This window comes from Triticum dicoccoides, chromosome 6B (assembly GCF_002162155.2).
Source record: "Triticum dicoccoides isolate Atlit2015 ecotype Zavitan chromosome 6B, WEW_v2.0, whole genome shotgun sequence".
Classification (NCBI taxonomy): domain Eukaryota; kingdom Viridiplantae; phylum Streptophyta; class Magnoliopsida; order Poales; family Poaceae; genus Triticum; species Triticum dicoccoides.
In genome coordinates, this window is record NC_041391.1 from 117,524,662 (window position 1) to 117,543,344 (window position 18,683).

Below are 18,683 nucleotides of genomic sequence, written 5' to 3' on the forward strand. Positions count from 1 at the left end.
TTGTGCAACGGGAGGGTGCTCAAATTTGCAATGCTAACTCAAGCACTTATATAGAGCGCGTAATTCTGAAAGTAGGTTAGGTGCGAATGTGGGAGAAGAGATGCTTTTGAGGGTATAAACCAAAGGGCGATGGCTTTCGCTACACCACAAGCCAGCAAGGGTATTGGTTAATTTGCGTGTGTGTGTGTGTGTGTCAATGACTAGGGGTTTTCGTCAAGTTCCTTCCAAAAAAACTTGTCACCCATGTACATGACCCGTCTATTTTCTTCTTCTATATGAAAAGGCAGTGCTCCTGCCGATTTCTCGTAGAAATAAAACCAGGCACTGGAACTTGGTACAGCGCAAATGTCCAAACAGCAACAATAAAGATTATAACGAAACATCAGCAATCGAACGACAAGACGCCAACCTACTGTCGGAATACATTTGCATGGCCATTTTCAATGATCAGTGGAGGAAAGGTATAAGCATTAATTGGATGAACATTGTTGGGGGACCTAATTGAACACACGACTAGTGTAGCTGATTACCTGTTTACAAAGTGCAAATTAATACGGCCGATACAGACCTGTTCAACCAAAAAGAACACCAAACAAATCGGCTCACAGAAGGTGCAACTAAGAAGAGTAATCTCTCAGCACATATACTTATACGGGGCTTCGGTCCCCTCCAAACTATGAGTTCTCTAACCTCCAGCAAGTTGCCACACAAGAAAACCGCCTGAATCCGAGAGTGGTCATGAGGAGAAGAATCAGTAGCATCTTGTTAGTGACTGACATGGACAAAAGTGTCGTTTCTTTTTTAAGTGCAAAGCAAAATACTACAGCATGTTGAAACAATTGCAGGCAACAACTCAAGTGAGACAGGAAAACTTGGGGAATTAGTACCTGAAGTGGCAGTGTGCCCCGGACCTAGTGTGCACCCAACAAGCAACTCTGCTCATACAATGCTTATAACTAAGAGAGATGTTGTGTGGCCTGTACCGGGACTGTTGATGCCAGCCACAGAAGACTCCCCGCTAATATCGAGCAGAACCCCTCAACCACATCATGAAGTGCAGCAGCATATTCTTGAGTCCATTCAATGAGAGACTAGTGTGGCTGTCAAATATCAGCCAGGACACTGAAATAAATACCCAATCTGCTACCGAAACATCTTGAGGACGGTACCGCTGCAAATGATTGGGACAGTTAGAAGCTAAAAGACTTTATGAGCTATTTAGTTCAAGACAGAGATATGTAGGAGTACTCTGAACTTTCTGGTAAAGTATATATATTATAAAAAAATCTAGAGAAGGAGAAGATACAGACATGTACGCCTGGTCTTAATTCATGACTGAACAGGGCCATGCTCAAAGATCAGATTAAGGCGGTTGTTGGGATGCGTGCTGACTAATCTCTCCACGGAAGCCTTTACAGCGTCAGCATTGCTCCTTTTCGTACCAAAGCAACGTATGGCAAATTTGTAAGTACGGAGGCCAGGGAGGTTTTCAATCCCGAAATACAAAGCACCAGCACTCCTGTGAGACTCATCTGTAAAACTGCCGAGAAAGACAGTCTTCAGTTTTTCTAACTTGGGCATACATCTTGATGCAAAGATGAGATCCATCCTGTCTCCCTCCACGAAATAAGTAAACACTCTCAGGCATCGGAATCCAGCTTCACGACTGACTGCCAGCCTTCTATCTAAAGATTCATTCTCCCCATTCTCCTTGTTTTCGAGACACAAAATGAGCAGACTGGGTAATGCTCCAAGAATGCAGAGATCTTCATGCCGGATTCTCTTCACTTGCAACCGTAACTTCTGCAGGTTGACAAGATATCCTACCCAATCCGGAACCTTTGGAAGGACACAAGACCGGGTAGAAAGTTTCTGGATGTTAAGCGACGGAGAAGTGCACAATGTATTCAGTAAGATGCTGTCATTATCATTCCAAATAGTTAGAGAACAAAGATTCTGTGTGCATAGATTATGGAGAGAAGAAGCAATAACTTCTTTGTGTTCTTGCGCACCATCATGATTAAGGTCCAGCTTTCTTAGATTCTTAAGCTGTCCAAGCTCTTGCCAGAAGATATATGACTGCCAGGCACACCATTTCAACGTCTCGAGTGCTTGCATCTTTGTAATTCCAACCGGAAATCTAACACCTTGGTTAACAAGTAAATATGCTAATTTTTGAAGATTGACAATACATGCTGGTAAATCTTTTACCTTGGTGGACCTTATGTCCAACATCTCTAGGCACCGTAGACATCCGATTTCTTCTGGGAGCTCGCTTACCTTTGTCCTTCTAATGTTGAGGTACCTTAGCTGAAACAGCCTCCCTACATTTGCAAGATGGTGGTTTTCCAATTGGTGGCATCCACCAAAGTCCATAATACGCAAATGTCTGAACTCCATCATTGAAGGGATTTCCACTGCAACCCCAAACACATTGAGTGATCGGACATGATATAATGTAAGGCTCAGCGGCACGATAGAGTTTCCTTCCCCTTCAACTTGCATTGAGAGCCGACGTACTTTGCTTTGTGTCCCAATAGTTAAGCTGGGGACACCAACGAAAGTAACAAAGTTCTCTTCAATGGACTTGGATACTATGATCAAGAATTGTGTCATGAACTCGGCAAGTAAGCACTTTAGCATATTTGTTCAGCTTCACAGGTTGGATCAAACTCCTATTGATGAGCTCATTAAAACACCTCTCTCCTAACTCATATGACGAATATATGCTATCTTTCTGAATGAATCCTTCGGCAATCCATCTCCATATTAAGACTTTCTTCTGAATAATAGAATCCTCTGGAAATATACTGAGATACAGGAGACAGGTTTTCAGATGAGAAGGAAGATCAAAGTAACTAAGTGACAGTATCTTTATCATTCCTTCAATGCTAGGATTCCTTTCAAGTGCGCGGCCAATTGAATCTTTCACTTGGTTCCATAGTTGCTCTGATCTCTCTTTATTAGCCAACAAACTAGATATAGCAATGATTGCCAAAGGTAAACCATCACATTTTTTCAGAATTTCTTCAGAAATTTTCTCAAGGTGGGAAGGGAGGTCTTCTTTGGAGTCAAATAATCTTTTGTGAAATAGTTGCCTTGAGTGCACCATACTAAGCGGACTCATATTATAGATATGGCCACCAATTGATAAACAACATGAACAAGCGACATCACCCATACGAGTAGTGGTGATTATTATAAAGGGCAACCTGGTGCATGTAGCTCCCGCTTGCGCAGGGTCCAGGGAAGGGTCACAATTTGTCATGGGGAACACGTGCTTAATAACATCCCATGTTTTAGTGTCCCATATATCGTCAATCACTAGAAAATACCTGCACATGATTTATGAGTGATTAGTTTGTATGGCTTAAAATCACAGCAAAATAAAAAGAAAGAGAAACTTACAAATTCCCATTGATAGCATATAAAATGTAAATGGGAGCTCTATGCAACATAAAGAGGCCACCTGGCTAAAAAAAACAACAGAGGCATATGCATTTAAAAGGGTGCTAACAAAATTTTATTTCCTAGGTAGGTCATATAAGATGGTACATATTAATAGCATAGATGCTTGATTACAGAATCGATGATGCTAATTATTGTGATAAGGAAGGTTCCCTTTTGGTGCATGCATTCTGAGAAGCATGGACCAAAGGCCTATGCTAATTTTATGCTCTTACCACTTATACATGCCTTAAATTGCCCCCAAATGCAACAATCTAGTTAACTAGTTAAGTACTTACAAAGAAGGGTTTGCATACAATTGACCATTATATATTTTTTCTTCCCCAAAAAACATAAAATACCATTATGGGACTATTTTGGTGATAAATTTGTCGGTGTAGTTTTCATGTGACAAAAACTTAATAGTTATTTATACACGAAAGGTGAAAAGTAAATAAAAATACAATATTACCTTTTGTCCACTAGATAATCACTAATCTTGCTTATCAATTGTTGTATGCTTCCTGCTTCTGTATGAGCATAACCTTGGCAGCTTACTTCACTGAGAATGGTTCTCAATATATTTGTCATGTCTGGGTTTCGTGACACTGATACGAAAGCCTTACACTTGAATTTCTCTTTAAGCTCTTGATACACTAGGTTTGCAAGAGTTGTCTTGCCCAATCCTCCGGACCCAACAATGGACACCATTTTCGGTTGCACTTGTGTTGACGCACATCCATTCTCTTCGGTCAATAGTTTGATTAGTTCGGCCTTGGGTTCATCAATTCCAACAAGCTTTGATGCGTGCTCAAAGATAGCAAGAGCTCTAGGGTCAACAGTTCCATTTTTGGTGTTCGAGAAGACCTGACGAGTCTTGTACCTTTCACTCCTCTCGCCCACCTCAATGGCTCGTTTCTTCAAGTCTAGGAACATCTGATGGTGACGCTTCCTCTTTCCCCACATCCCCATCATGTGCATCATTTTCTTAATGAAGCCATCTGGCTTAGCGTCTTCGTCTTGCATGAAGTCGTCGATGGAGTCCTCTATATCATAGGACAGCTCACGCACCGCCGTCATCCAAACCATATCTTGCACATCAGGATCCTCAACCTCCGTCATTTTCAGGAGAAACGCATGCATGAACGTGAGTTCATCTGTGAGCAATTTGATCTCACTACCCATCACCTTGCAAAGCTTGTACTCATCGACCACTAGAGTGGCCAGCTTCTCCAGGACGGAGTTCAGGGCCCCCATCGCTGCACTCACTGGAATACCTTCCATGGTCATGAACTAGAAGAACACACCAGAGGATTCGGTGCTACCTGTGCACCCGATCTCCTTAATCTGCTTTAGAAGCATGGAAAAAACACGAATTTTTGTAGGATGTAAGTATTGTAAGTATAATATATGTGCATCGTAGTTTAATTTTTTACTCCAATTCAGACTGATCTCAGGCCATTTTATTTATCATCGATGAATTTGTCATTTTTGTTTCTCGTGCTATGTTTCGAATATGAATCTAAAATTTTGTGGTATGGTAGATTCTTATTACTATTACAACATAATGCCTTTTCAGAATTTTCCAACATTAGTAAAAAGGATTATTTTTTTAACTGGGTGCACTGGTGGCACCAATTGGTTAGGTGCATTGGATACTTTAGTTCAGTATATAAGTCAATGAAGTGAGCCAGTAACAATAATAAACAGCTAGGTTTGTGTCGTCAATCTAATCTAAACCCTGAAAACATAATTAATCGAAGTACCGTGTTAGCCACTAAGCTAAAAACCGACCCTGTGGCAGCTCAAGCCACCACCCGGAGGTGGGACGGCAGGAGGAGATGGGGTTGTAACCCAGGGGTGGGGGGTGAGGTGGCACCTGGGTTTTCCTTCACTAGTGGCGGCTCAGACCCCACGTCGTTCGTAGCTCAATGGCTGGCACGAGCTCAACATCGTTCCTAGTAAACCGACAAGTTAGAGCAGTGTCGGGTTGATCTCGAACTCAACGCATTACATCATCATTGAGAATCTGCAAAACTGAAGCATTTGGGGAGAAATAAGGAAGCATACAATTAAGTGGCTGATGCAAATTCACTAAAAGAAGCAAAATGGTTGTATAATATAAATATACGAACAGAAGCAACACTCGCAATGGTTGAAGCAGACACTGATATCTGATAATGGTTGAAGCAAAAAAGTTTGTACATTAAAAGTAGCACACACTTACAATGGTTCAAGCAAAAATTCATTACCATGGAATCATATGGAAGAAACTAGAGAAAACATGGTTGACAGGAGGCAATAGCTTCATTTTCTCACAACATAAATATTTGATTGCTAGCATAATCAGATGCATAAAGTTGTGCTTCATGAATAAATTAAGATTTCAATTGTATGGAAAAAAGGTATCAGCAGCAAGAAGCTTATTTGTTAAACAAACTATGACAAATTTTAGGAAGCATAAAACATGTCAGTTAGAGAGTACAGTGCTATTCTTGGTTGGAAGATAAAACATTGATAATGGAAAAAAAACTAATATTGTGGCCAACAAAAGGATGCTTATCTTGTGTCGCATGCATACAACTTTAATCTATTTTCTGTTGGCCAGAGGATGCAATTATCTAGCCCAAAAGAAACAAAAATATTAAAATCTAGATGCATCATGGTAAGAAGCACAAAAAAGTGCACTCATATCATTAGTGTTACTTGGAACCTTGGAAATTAAAAAGCGGAAGAAAAGCTAAAATTGCTACCAACTAGGGGGGCATATTTGAGTGCTGTACATGCTCCCTCCGTCCGAAAATACTTGTCATCAAAATGGATAAAGTATTTTCGGACGGAGGTATTACCAATTTCACAGGAATTGAACGACAGACTTAGTGATCCAACAGTACGACACAAAATAAATTCACACTGACTAACAGGGAATAAATCAAAATATTAACATAGACAGATATCACATAAATCTCAGAAAGAAATTATGTTAGGAATCAACTAGCGACCAATGACTTAAAAAGCATCAAATGGAGATTATCCAAACCTAGATCTGACGAGGATGGGGCGGGGAATCCTGCGGTACTCCACTAGTGCTGGCCTCTTTCTCCAACCAAGACGGCGCTCCAGCAAGGTTCGTTCTCGGAGGCCAAATCTGCAGGTGTAGCAGGGCCCGGTCCTGGTGGAGATAGACACGACGGCGAGGGAGGTTACGAGCTCGTCGGTGAGCAGGTGGTGAGCAAGTCTCCACGCGGCCGCCGGATGGGATGGAGCACCGGAGAAGTACATGGGTGGCTCAGGAACTCATGTTGGGGGAGAGAGCAGAGGCGGCGAGGGGCATGGAGAGATCGACACTGAGCACGAGCGGGACAGGAGAGAGTTACTAGCTCGGGTGATTAATTCGGGAAGAGATTATGGGGGTGTGGGCCAGAAAACCGGATGGAGATAGAGCATCTTTCAGCCGTGAGATCAAGATACAAATCGATGGCGTCTGATGAATAGTTCTGATCATGCGTATGTACCCAAGTGTTTCCAAAAAAAATTGATAATGCTCACGTGTGTGGCACGAAGTAATTTCACCCACATGTTTTTGATGACAACTTTAGTTACAAAAGATGGCAAGTTTAGTTATATAGCATGGCAAATTCGGGAAAAGATGGCAAGTTTCAGCTTTTTTTAAGATTTTTTTTTCAGGATGGCAACTTTGGTGTCAAAAACGTGTGGGCGGTGTTACTACATGCCACATGTGTGAAAATTATCGGCGTCCAAATAGAAACCCTATTTGGCGTTATTTGTGAAAATCCCACGGACAGGTTGCCGCTTATTTGAAGGAACACAACAAATGTCTTCCATCTTTCAAGGCACTCTTCAACTTCATTTTTCTCCCAAACCAATGCACCACCTCCTTTACTCCCTCCCTCCTTTCCTCTCGTTTGTCCGCGCGTGTGATCCAATCGACACATTGGCTCTCGCTCGTCTCACACGAATCGGGCTTCCATCCGAGATGTCTCTCCGTGTTCCTTGCTGGCTCCTATCCTGTTGCGCCTCTCCCTGTAAATGGGCTTGCTCTCTATCCAATCCCTCCCCTCTTGCTCCTCCTTTCTCCTCGATCCAACGTCCCCCATATCACCCCATGGACAGATAATCTCAATCAATCCATCCATATGTTTCCGTTCATCCATGAAGACATGCGATTTGCAATTTGGCAAAGGGAACTGCCTCCAAGAAGATCCCCTCCGACGAGATGGCAGGCGGCCTCTTCTCCCTCACTCCATTAATCTCCACCGACTACTACTGCTCGCAAGGTACTTATTATTTCCTTCTCTGTCAAATCTCTATGTATGCATCCTTTTTCTACTCTATCCTATAAAAAGTGTCCGACCGTCTTAAAATATTGGAAACCTACCTTTCTCTATATCTCATCACTCTACAATGTATTCTCATCTTAGATTACCAAGGAACCATTTTGTCTTTTCTTTTTCTTTCTAATCTTCAGTGAGTATTGCTTGATAATCTTTTTTCGTTTCCTTGGTAGAGTGCCAATAGAGTTAGCTGGTGTTGTGTATGGTACTCCCTCCGTTCCTAAATATTTGTCTTTCTAGAGATTTCAACAAATGACTACATACGAAGCAAAATGAGTGAATCTACTCTAAAATATGTCTATAACTCTATATACATCCGTATGTGGTAGTCCATTTGAAATCTCTAAAATGACAAATATTTAGCAATGGAGGGAGTACAAGGGAAGATGGTGTGCTTCTGTTTTCCTTTTTTCACCTCCTTGGTGCCTTATAGAGTTAGCTAAAGGTGTGAACTATAAACCACAAAACTAGCAAGTAAACTGTTCTGTTTTACAAGAGTGGGTAGTAGAAGCTGTCGTGATAAAAATAATGATAACATGATGTTTCCGCACTACTGCATGGGCCTAGGATAACTACAGGGTTACAACAAATTCCTCCGTTGAGTTGTAGATATCATGATGTGTTATGTTGATGATTCAGTAGTAGACATCATGATGTGTTATGTTGATGATTCAACAGTAGTAGATATCATGGTGTGTTATGTTCATGATTCAATAGTAGTAGATATCATGATGTGTTATGTTGATGATTCAGTAGTAGTAGATATCATGATGTGTTATGTTCATGATTCAGTAGGATGTCGAGGGTCTGCACTAATAATCCAGAAATTATTTATTTGTTATGTATTTGTTCTAGGAAACTGAAACTCAATTTACTTGTTATGTACAAAATTGCATTAATAATCTGAAAATCAAGTGTCTGTCACTTTTGCAAGTATATATATTGATCCTTGCTTTCTTAGATTAAGAAACCGCTAATATTAATTAGATATTTTATAAAATATAATACATTTTGAAATCAGAAGAATATTTTTTATAAAGTAAATCAATAATTTTCAAATTATATTATAACTTTTTAAAGCTGTGAATCCTTTTAAAAAATACATGAATATTTTTTTACAAATATGTGCAAACACTATTCATATTATATTACACGATCGTTCTAAAAGTGTGAACTGTTGGAAATATGCCCTAGAGGCAATAATAAAATGATTATTATTATATTTTCTTGTTCGTGATAATTGTCTATTATTCATGCTATAATTGTGTTACCCGGAAATCATAATACATGTGTGAATATATAGACCATAACATGTCCCTAGTGAGCCTCTAGTTGACTACCTCGTTGATCAACAGATAGTCATGGTTTCCTGACTATGGACATTGGATGTCATTGATAACGGGATCATATCATTAGGAGAATGATGTGATGGACAAGACCCAATCCTAAGCATTGTTGGGGAACGTAGTAATTTCAAAAAAATTCCTACACACACGCAAGATCATGGTGATGCATAGCAACGAGAGGGAGAGTGTATCTTCATACCCTTGAAGATCGCTAAGCGGAAGTGTTTATCAACGCGGTTGATGTAGCCGTACGTCTTCACCATCCGACCGATCCAAGTACCAAACGCACGGCACCTCCGAGTTCTGCACACGTTCAGCTCGATGACGCCATCGCCTTCTCGATCCAGCAAGACGGGCGAAGTAGTAGATGAGTTCCGGCAGCACGACGGCGTGGTGACGGTGTTGGTGAAGAACAATCTCCGCAGGGCTTCGCCTAAGCACTACGGAAACTATGACAGAGGATAAACTAGAGGGGACGGGGTTGCCGGCACACGGCTTGGTGTTTCTTGATGTGTCTTTGGTGCTAGCCCTCCCCCTCTATTTATATGTTGAGCCTTGGGGTCAAAACTTGGAGTAAAAGCCTCCACAAAGTCGGTTTCACCCGAAAGGCAAGAGTCCTTCTCGGACTCCAGGGCCAGACGCCAGGGTTCCCGGCGTCTGGACCCAGACGCCAGGGACCCTGGCGTCTGTCCCCTGGACTCCGCAAAACTTCCTTTTGCGCTTTCCAAAAACCTTGTGGGCTTTCCCCTTTGGCCCAAATAACGTGTTCTCGTACCCAAACATTTCGGGAAACATCCGGAACACCTTCCGGTGAATTCCAGAACCCTTCCGGAGACCAAACAACATTATCCCATATATTAAACTTCATCTTCGGACCATTCCGGAGTTCCTCGTCATGTTCGTGGTCTCATTCGGGACTCCGAACAATATTCGGTTACCAACATACATAACTCATATAATACTATATCGTCAACGAACGTTAAGCGTGCGGACCCTACGGGTTCGAGAACTATGTAGACATGACCGAGACATCTCTCTGGTCAATAACCAATAGCGGAACCTAGATGCTCATATTGGCTCCTACATATTGTACGAAGATCTTTATCGGTCAAACCGCATAACAACATATGTTCGTTCCCTTTGTCATCGGTATGTTACTTGCCCGAGATTCGATCGTCGGTATCTCAATACCTAGTTCAATCTCGTTACCGGCAAGTCTCTTTACTCGTTCCGTAATACATCATCTCGCAACTAACTCATTAGTTGCAATGCTTGCAAGGTTAAGTGATGTGCATTACCGAGAGGGCCCAGAGATACCTCTCCGACAATCAGAGTGACAAATCCTAATCTTGAAATACGCCAACCCAACAAGTACCTTCGGAGACACCTATAGAGCACCTTTATAATCACCCAGTTACGTTGTGACGTTTGGTAGCACACAAAGTGTTCCTCTGGTAAACGGGAGTTGCATAATCTCATAGTCATAGGAACATGTATAAGTCATGAAGAAAGCAATAGCAACATACTAAATGATCGTGTGCTAAGCTAACGGAATGGGTCATGTCAATCACATCATTCTCCTAATGATGTGATCCTATTAATCAAATGACAACTCATGTCTATGGCTAGGAAACATAACCATCTTTGATCAACGAGCTAGTCAAGTAGAGGCATACTAGTGACAATCTGTTTGTCTATGTATTCACACATGTATTATGTTTCCGATTAATACAATTCTAGCATGAATAATAAACATTTATCATGAAATAAGGAAATAAATAATAACTTTATTATTGCCTCTAGGGCATATTTCCTTCAGTCTCCCACTTGCACTAGAGTCAATAATCTAGTTCACATCACCATGTGATTTAACACTAATATTCACATCTGCATGTGATTAACACTCATAGTTCACATCGTCATATGACCAGCGCCCAAAGGGTTTACTAGAGTCAATAATCTAGTTCACATCGATATGTGATTAACACCCAAAGAGTACTAAGGTGTGATCATGTTTTGCTCGTGAGAGAAGTTTAGTCAACGGGTCTGTCACATTCGGAGTTGTATGTATTTTGCAAATATTCTATGTCTACAATGCTCTGCACGGAGCTACTCTAGCTAATTGCTCCCACTTTCAATATGTATCCAGATTGAGACTTAGAGTCATCTGGATTGGTGAAAAAACTTGCATCGATGTAACTCTTTACGATGAACTCTTTTTATCACCTCCATAATCGAGAAACATCTCCTTAGTGTTGGGGAACGTTGCAGAAAATTAAAATTTTTCCTACGGTTTCACCAAGATCCATCTATGAGTTCATCTAAGCAACGAGTCAAGGGAGAGAGTTAGCATCTACATACCACTTGTAGATCGCGTGCGGAAGCTTGCAAGGTGATGATGGAGTCGTACTCCACGTGATTCGAATCACCGATGACCAAGTGCTGAACGGACAGCACCTCCGCGTTCAACACACGTACGGGACGGGAGACGTCTCCTCCTTCTTGATCCAGCAAGGAGGAAGGAGAGGTTGAGGAAGATAGCTCCACCGGCAGCACAACGGCGTGGTGATGGTGGAGAGGCAGTACTCCGACAGGGCTTCGCCAAGCACACAACGGAGGAGTTCTAATCAAATTATGAACTCCCACTCAGATTAGACATCCCTTTAGTCATCTAAGTGTTTACACGATCCGAGTCGACTAGGCCGTGTCCGATCATCACGTGAGACGGACTAGTCATCGTCGGTGAACATTCTCATGTTGATCGTATCTTCCATACGACTCGTGTTCGACCTTTCGGTCTCCGTGTTCCGAGGCCATGTCTGCACATGCTAGGCTCGTCAAGTTAACCCTAAGTGTTTTCGTTGTGTAAAACTGTCTTACACCCGTAGTATGTGAACGTAAGAATCCATCACACCCGATCATCACGTGGTGCTTAGAAGCGACGAACTGTAGCAACGGTGCACAGTTAGGGGAGAACACTTCTTGAAATTTTATAAGGGATCATCTTATTTACTACCGTCGTCCTAAGTAAACAAGATGCATAAACATAATAAACATCACATGCAATTATATAGTTGTGACATGATATGGCCAATATCATATAGCTCCATTGATCTTCATCTTCGGGGCTCCATGATCATCTTGTCACCGGCTTGACACCATGATCTCCATCATCATGATCTCCATCATCGTGTCTTCATGAAGTTGTCACGCCAACGACTACTTCTACTTCTATGACTAATGTTTAGCAATAAAGTAAAGTAGTTTACATGGCGTTATTCAATGACACGCAGGTCATACAAAAAATAAAGACAACTCCTATGGCTCCTGCCGGTTGTCATACTCATCGACATGCAAGTCGTGAATCCTATTACAAAGAACATGATCTCATACATCACAATTCATCATTCATCACAACTTCTGGCCATATCATATCACATGATCAATTGCTGCAAAAACAAGTTAGACGTCCTCTAATTGTTGTTGCATCTTTTACGTGGCTGCAATTGGGTTCTAGCAAGAACGTTTTCATACCTACGAATCACCACAACGTGATTTTGTCAACTTTTATTTACCCTTCATAAGGGCCCTGTTCATCGATTCCGCTCCAACTAAAGTGGGAGAGACAGACACCCGCCAGCCACCTTATGCAACTAGTGCATGTCAGTCGGTGGAACCGGTCTCACGTAAGCGTACGTGTAAGGTTGGTCCGGGCCGCTTCATCCCACAATACCGTTGAGCAAGAAAAGACTAGTAGAGGCAAGTAAGATGACAAAATCCACGCCCACAACAAAATTGTGTTCTACTCGTGCAAAGAGAACTACGCATAGACCTAGCTCATGATGCCACTGTTGGGGAACGTTGCAGAAAATTAAAATTTTTCCTACGGTTTCACCAAGATCCATCTATGAGTTCATCTAAGCAACGAGTCAAGGGAGAGAGTTAGCATCTACATACCACTTGTAGATCGCGTGCGGAAGCTTGCAAGGTGATGATGGAGTCGTACTCGACGTGATTCGAATCACCGATGACCAAGTGCTGAACGGACAGCACCTCCGCATTCAACACACGTACGGGACGGGAGACGTCTCCTCCTTCTTGATCCAGCAAGGGGGAAGGAGAGGTTGAGGAAGACAGCTCCACCGGTAGCACGACGGCGTGGTGATGGTGGAGAGGCAGTACTCCGACAGGGCTTCGCCAAGCACACAACGGAGGAGGAGAGGTGTTGGGGAGGGGAGGGCTGCGCCTTGGAGGGTGGTGCGGCTGCCCTCCACTCCCCCTCTATTTATAGGGGGAAGGGAGAAGGGGGCCGGCCCCCTAGAACCCATCTAGGGGGGTGCAGCGGCCAAGGGGAGAGGGGGAGAGGGTGGCTTGCCCCCCAAGCCAAGGGGGGCGCCCCCTCTAGGGTTCCCCCCTCAACCCTAGGCGCATGGGCCCAAGGGAGGGGGTGCGGCCAGCCCACCAGGGGCTGGCTCCCTGCCCCACGCAGCCCATGTGGCCCCCCGGGAGGGGTGGACCCTCCCGGTGGACCCCCGAAACTCTTCCGGTGGCCCCGGTACAATACCGGTATGACCCCGAAACTTCCCGGTGTCCGTTTGACAACTTCCCATATATAAATCTTTACCTCCGGACCCTTCCGGAGCTCCTCGTGACATCCAGGATCCCATCCGGGACTCCGAACAACATTCGGTAGTCACATACTAGTCTTCCTAATAACCCTAGCGTCACCGAACCTTAAGTGTGTAGACCCTACGGGTTCGGGAGACATGCAGACATGACCTAGACGCTCTCAGGTCAATAACCAACAGCGGGATCTGGATACCCATGATGGCTCCCACATGCTGCTCGATGTTGTCATCGGATGAACCACGATGTCGAGGATTCGATCAAACCATGTATGCAATTCCCTTTGTCAATCGGTACGTTACTTGCCCGAGACTCGATCGTCGGTATCCCAATACCTTGTTCAGTCTCGTTACCGGCAAGTCACTTTACTCGTACCGTAATGCATGATCCCGTGTCCAACACCTTGGTCACATTGAGCTCATTATGATGATGCGTTACCGAGTGGGCCCAGAGATACCTCTCTGTCATACGGAGTGACAAATCCCAGTCTCGATCCGTGTCAACCCAACAGATACTTTCGGAGATACCTGTAATGCACCTTTATAGTCACCCAGTTACGTTGTGACGTTTGATAAACCCAAGGCACTCTTACGGTATCCGGGAGTTACACGATCTCATGGTCGAAGGAAGAGATACTTGACATTGGCAAAGCTCTAGCAAAACGAACTACACGATCTTTTATGCTATGCTTAGGATTGAGTCTTGTCCATCACATCATTCTCCTAATGATGTGATCCCGTTATCAACGACATCCAATGTCCATAGTCAGGAAACCATGACTATCTGTTGATCACAACGAGCTAGTCAACTAGAGGCTCACCAGGGACATATTGTGGTCTAAGTATTCACACGTGTATTACGATTTCCGGATAATACAGTTATAGCATGAATAAAAGACATTTATCATGAACATTGAAATATAATAATACTTTTATTATTGCCTCTAGGGCATATTTCCAACACTTAGTCCTCACTAAGGATATTCTTGACCACCGTCAAGTGATCTACTCTTAGATCAAAATTGTATTCCTTTGCCAAACTCAGAGCAAGGTATACAATAGGTCTGGTACACAGCATAGCATACTTTATAGAACCTATGACTGAGGCATAGGGAATGACTTTTCATTCTCTTTCTATTTTCTGCCATGGTCGGGTTTTGAGTCTTACTCAACTTCACACCTTGCAACACAGGCAAGAACTCTTTCTTTGACTGTTCCATTTTGAACTACTTCAAAATCTTTTCAAGGTATGTACTCATTGAAAAATCTTATCAAGCGTCTTGATCTATCTCTATAGATCTTGATGCTCAATGTGTAAGCACCTTCACCGAGGTCTTTCTTTGAAAAACTCCTTTAAAACACTCCTATATGCTTTCCAGAAAATTGTACATCATTTCCGATCAACAATATGTCATTCATATATACTTATCAGAAAGGCTATAGTGATCCCACTCACTTTCTTGTAAACACAGGCCTTTCCAAAAGTCTGTATAAAACCATATGCTTTAATAAACTCATCAAAGCGTATAGTCCAACTCTGAGATGCTTGCACCAGTTCATTGATGGATCGCTGGAGCTTGCACATTTTGTTAGCACCTTTCAGATCGACAAAACCTTCTGGTTGCATCATATACAACTCTTCTTCCAGAAATCCATTCAGGAACACAGTTTTGATATCCATTTGCCAGATTTCATAAAATGTGGCAATTGCTAACATGATTCGGACAGACTTAAGCATCATTATGAGTGAGAAAATTTCATCATATTCAACACCTTGAACTTGTCAAAAACCTTTTTGCGACAAGTCGAGCTTTGTAGATAGTAACACTACTATCAATGTTCGTCTTCTCTTGAAGATCCATTTATTTTCTATGGCTTGTCGATCATCGGGCAAGTCCACCAAAGTCCACACTTTGTTCTCATACATGGATCCTATCTCAGATTTCATGGCCTTCAAGCCATTTCGCGGAATCTGGGCTCATCATCGCTTCATCATAGTTCGTAGGTTTATCATGATCTAGTAACATGACTTCCTGAATAGGATTACCGTACCACTCTGTTACGGACCGTACTCTGGAAGACCTACGAGGTTCTGTAGTAACTTGATCTGAAGTTTCATGATCAACATCATTAGCTTCCTCACTAATTGGTGTAGCAATCACTGGAACTGATTTTTGTGATGAACTACTTTCCAATTCGGGAGAAGGTACAATTACCTCATCAAGTTCTACTTTCCTCCCACTCACTTCTTTCAAGAGAAACTCCTCTAGAAAGGATCCATTTTAGCAACGAATATCTTGCCTTCGGATCTGTGATAGAAGGTGTACCCAACAGTTTCCTTTGGGTATTCTATGAAGACGCACTTCTCCGATTTGGGTTCGAGCTTATCAGGTTGAAACCTTTTCACATAAGCATCGCAGCCCCAAACTTTAAGAAAGGACAACTTTGGTTTCTTGCCAAACCATAGTTCATAAGGCGTTGTCTCAACGGATTTTGATGGTGCCCTATTTAACGTGAATGCAGCTATCTCTAATGCATAACCCCAAAACAATATTGGTAAATCGGTAAGAGACAACATTGATCGCACCATATCAAATAAAGTGCAGTTATGACGTTCGGACACACTGTTACGCTGCGGTGTTCCAGGTGGCATGAGTTTGTGAAACTATTCCACATTATTTTAACTGAAGGCCAAACTCGTAACTCAAATATTCATCTCCATGATCAGATCACAGAAACTTTATTTTCTTGTTACGATGATTTTACTCTTCACTCTGAAGTTCTTTGAACCTTTCAACTATTTCAGACTTATGTTTCATCAAGTAGATATACCCATATCTGCTCAAATCATCTATGAAGGTCAGAAAATAACGATACCCGCCACAAGCCTTAATACTCATTGGTCTGCATACATCAGTATGTATTATTTCCAATAAGTCAGTAGCTCGTTCCATTGTTTCGAAGAACGGAGTTTTAGTCATCTTGCCCAAAAGGCATGGTTCGCAAGCATCAAATGATTCATAATCAAGTGATTCAAAAAACCCATCAGCATGGAGTTTCTTCATGCGCTTTACACCGATATGACCCCAACGACAGTGCCACAAATAAGTTGCACTATCATTATCAACTTTGCATCTTTTGGCATCAATATTATGAATATGTGTATCACTACGATCGAGATCCAACAAACTATTTTCATTGGGTGTATGACCATTGAAGGTTTTATTCATGTAAACAGAACAACAATTATTCTCGGACTTTAAATGAATAACTGTATTGCAATAAACATGATCAAATCATATTCATGCTCAACGCAGACGCCAAATAACATTTATTTAGGTTCAACACTAATCTCGAAAGTGTAGGGAGAGTGTGATGATGATCATATCAATTTTGGAACCACTTCCAACACACATCATCACTTCACCCTCAACTAGTCTCTGTTTATTCTGTAACTCCTGTTTCGAGTTACTAATTTTTAGCAACCGAATAAGTATCAAATACCCAGGGGATACTATAAACACTAGTAAGGTACACATCAATAACCTGTATATCAAATATACCCTTGTTCACTCTGCCATCCTTCTTATCCACCAAATATTCAGGGTATTTCCATTTCCAGTGACCATTTCCTTTGCAGTGTAAGCACTCAGTTTCAGGCTTTGGTTCAGTTTTGGGCTTCTTCGTGGGAGTGACAACTTGCTTGTCATTCTACTTGAAGTTCCCTTTCTTTCCCTTTGCCCTTTTCTTGAAACTAGTGATCTTGTTAACCATCAACACTTGATGCTCTTTTTTGATTTCTACCTTCGTCAATTTCAACATCACGAAGAGTTCGGGAATCGTTTTCGTCATCCCTTGCATACTATAGTTCATCACAAAGTTCTACTAACTTGGTGATGGTGACCAGAGAACTCTGTCAATCACTATCTTATCTGGAAGATTAACTCCCACTTGATTCAAACGATTGTAGTACCCAGACAATCTAAGCACATGCTCACTAGTTGAGCGATTCTCCTCCATCTTTTAGCCATAGAACTTGTTGGAGACTTCATATCTCTCAACTCGGGTATTTGCTTGAAATATTAACTTCAACTCCTGGAACATCTCATATGGTCCATGACGTTCAAAACGTCTTTGAAGTCCCGATTCTAAGTCGTTAAGCATGGTGCACTAAACTATCAAGTAGTCATCATATTGAGCTAGCCAAACGTTCATAACGTCTGTATCTACTCCTGCAATAGGTCTGTCACCTAGCAGTGCATTAAGGACATAATTCTTCTGTGCAGCAATGAGGATAAACCTCAAATCACGGATCCAATCTGCATCATTGCTACTAACATCTTTCAACATAATTTTCTCTAGGAACATATCAAAATAAACATATGAAAGCAACAACGCAAGCTATTGATCTACAACATAATTTGCAAAATACTACCAGGACTAAGTTCATGATAAATTTACGTTCAATTAATCATATTACTTAAGAACTCCCACTTAGATAGACATCCCTCTAATCCTCTAAGTGATCACGTGATCCAAATCAACTAAACCATGTCCGATCATCACATGAGATGGAGTAGTTTCAATGGTGAACATCACTATGTTGATCATATCTACTATATGATTCATGCTCGACCTTTCGGTCTCCGTGTTCCGAGGCCATATCTGTATATGCTAGGCTCTTCAAGTTTAACCTGAGTATTCCGCGTGTGCAACTGTTTTGCACCCGTTGTATTTGAACGTAGAGCCTATGACACCCGATCATCATGTGGTGTCTCAGCACGAAGAACTTCCGCAACGGTGCATACTCAGGGAGAACACTTCTTGATAATTAGTGAGAGATCATCTTAAAATGCTACCGTCAATCAAAGCAAGATAAGATGCATAAAGGATAAACATCACATGCAATC

At 42.0% G+C, this 18,683-nt stretch overlaps 1 pseudogene; it reads right to left on the reverse strand.

Moving 5' to 3' along the window:
• Positions 1-1,777: 1,777 nt before the first annotated feature.
• Positions 1,778-6,826, reverse strand: LOC119323464 (annotated as a pseudogene).
• Between the last annotated feature and the right edge of the window lie 11,857 nt (positions 6,827-18,683).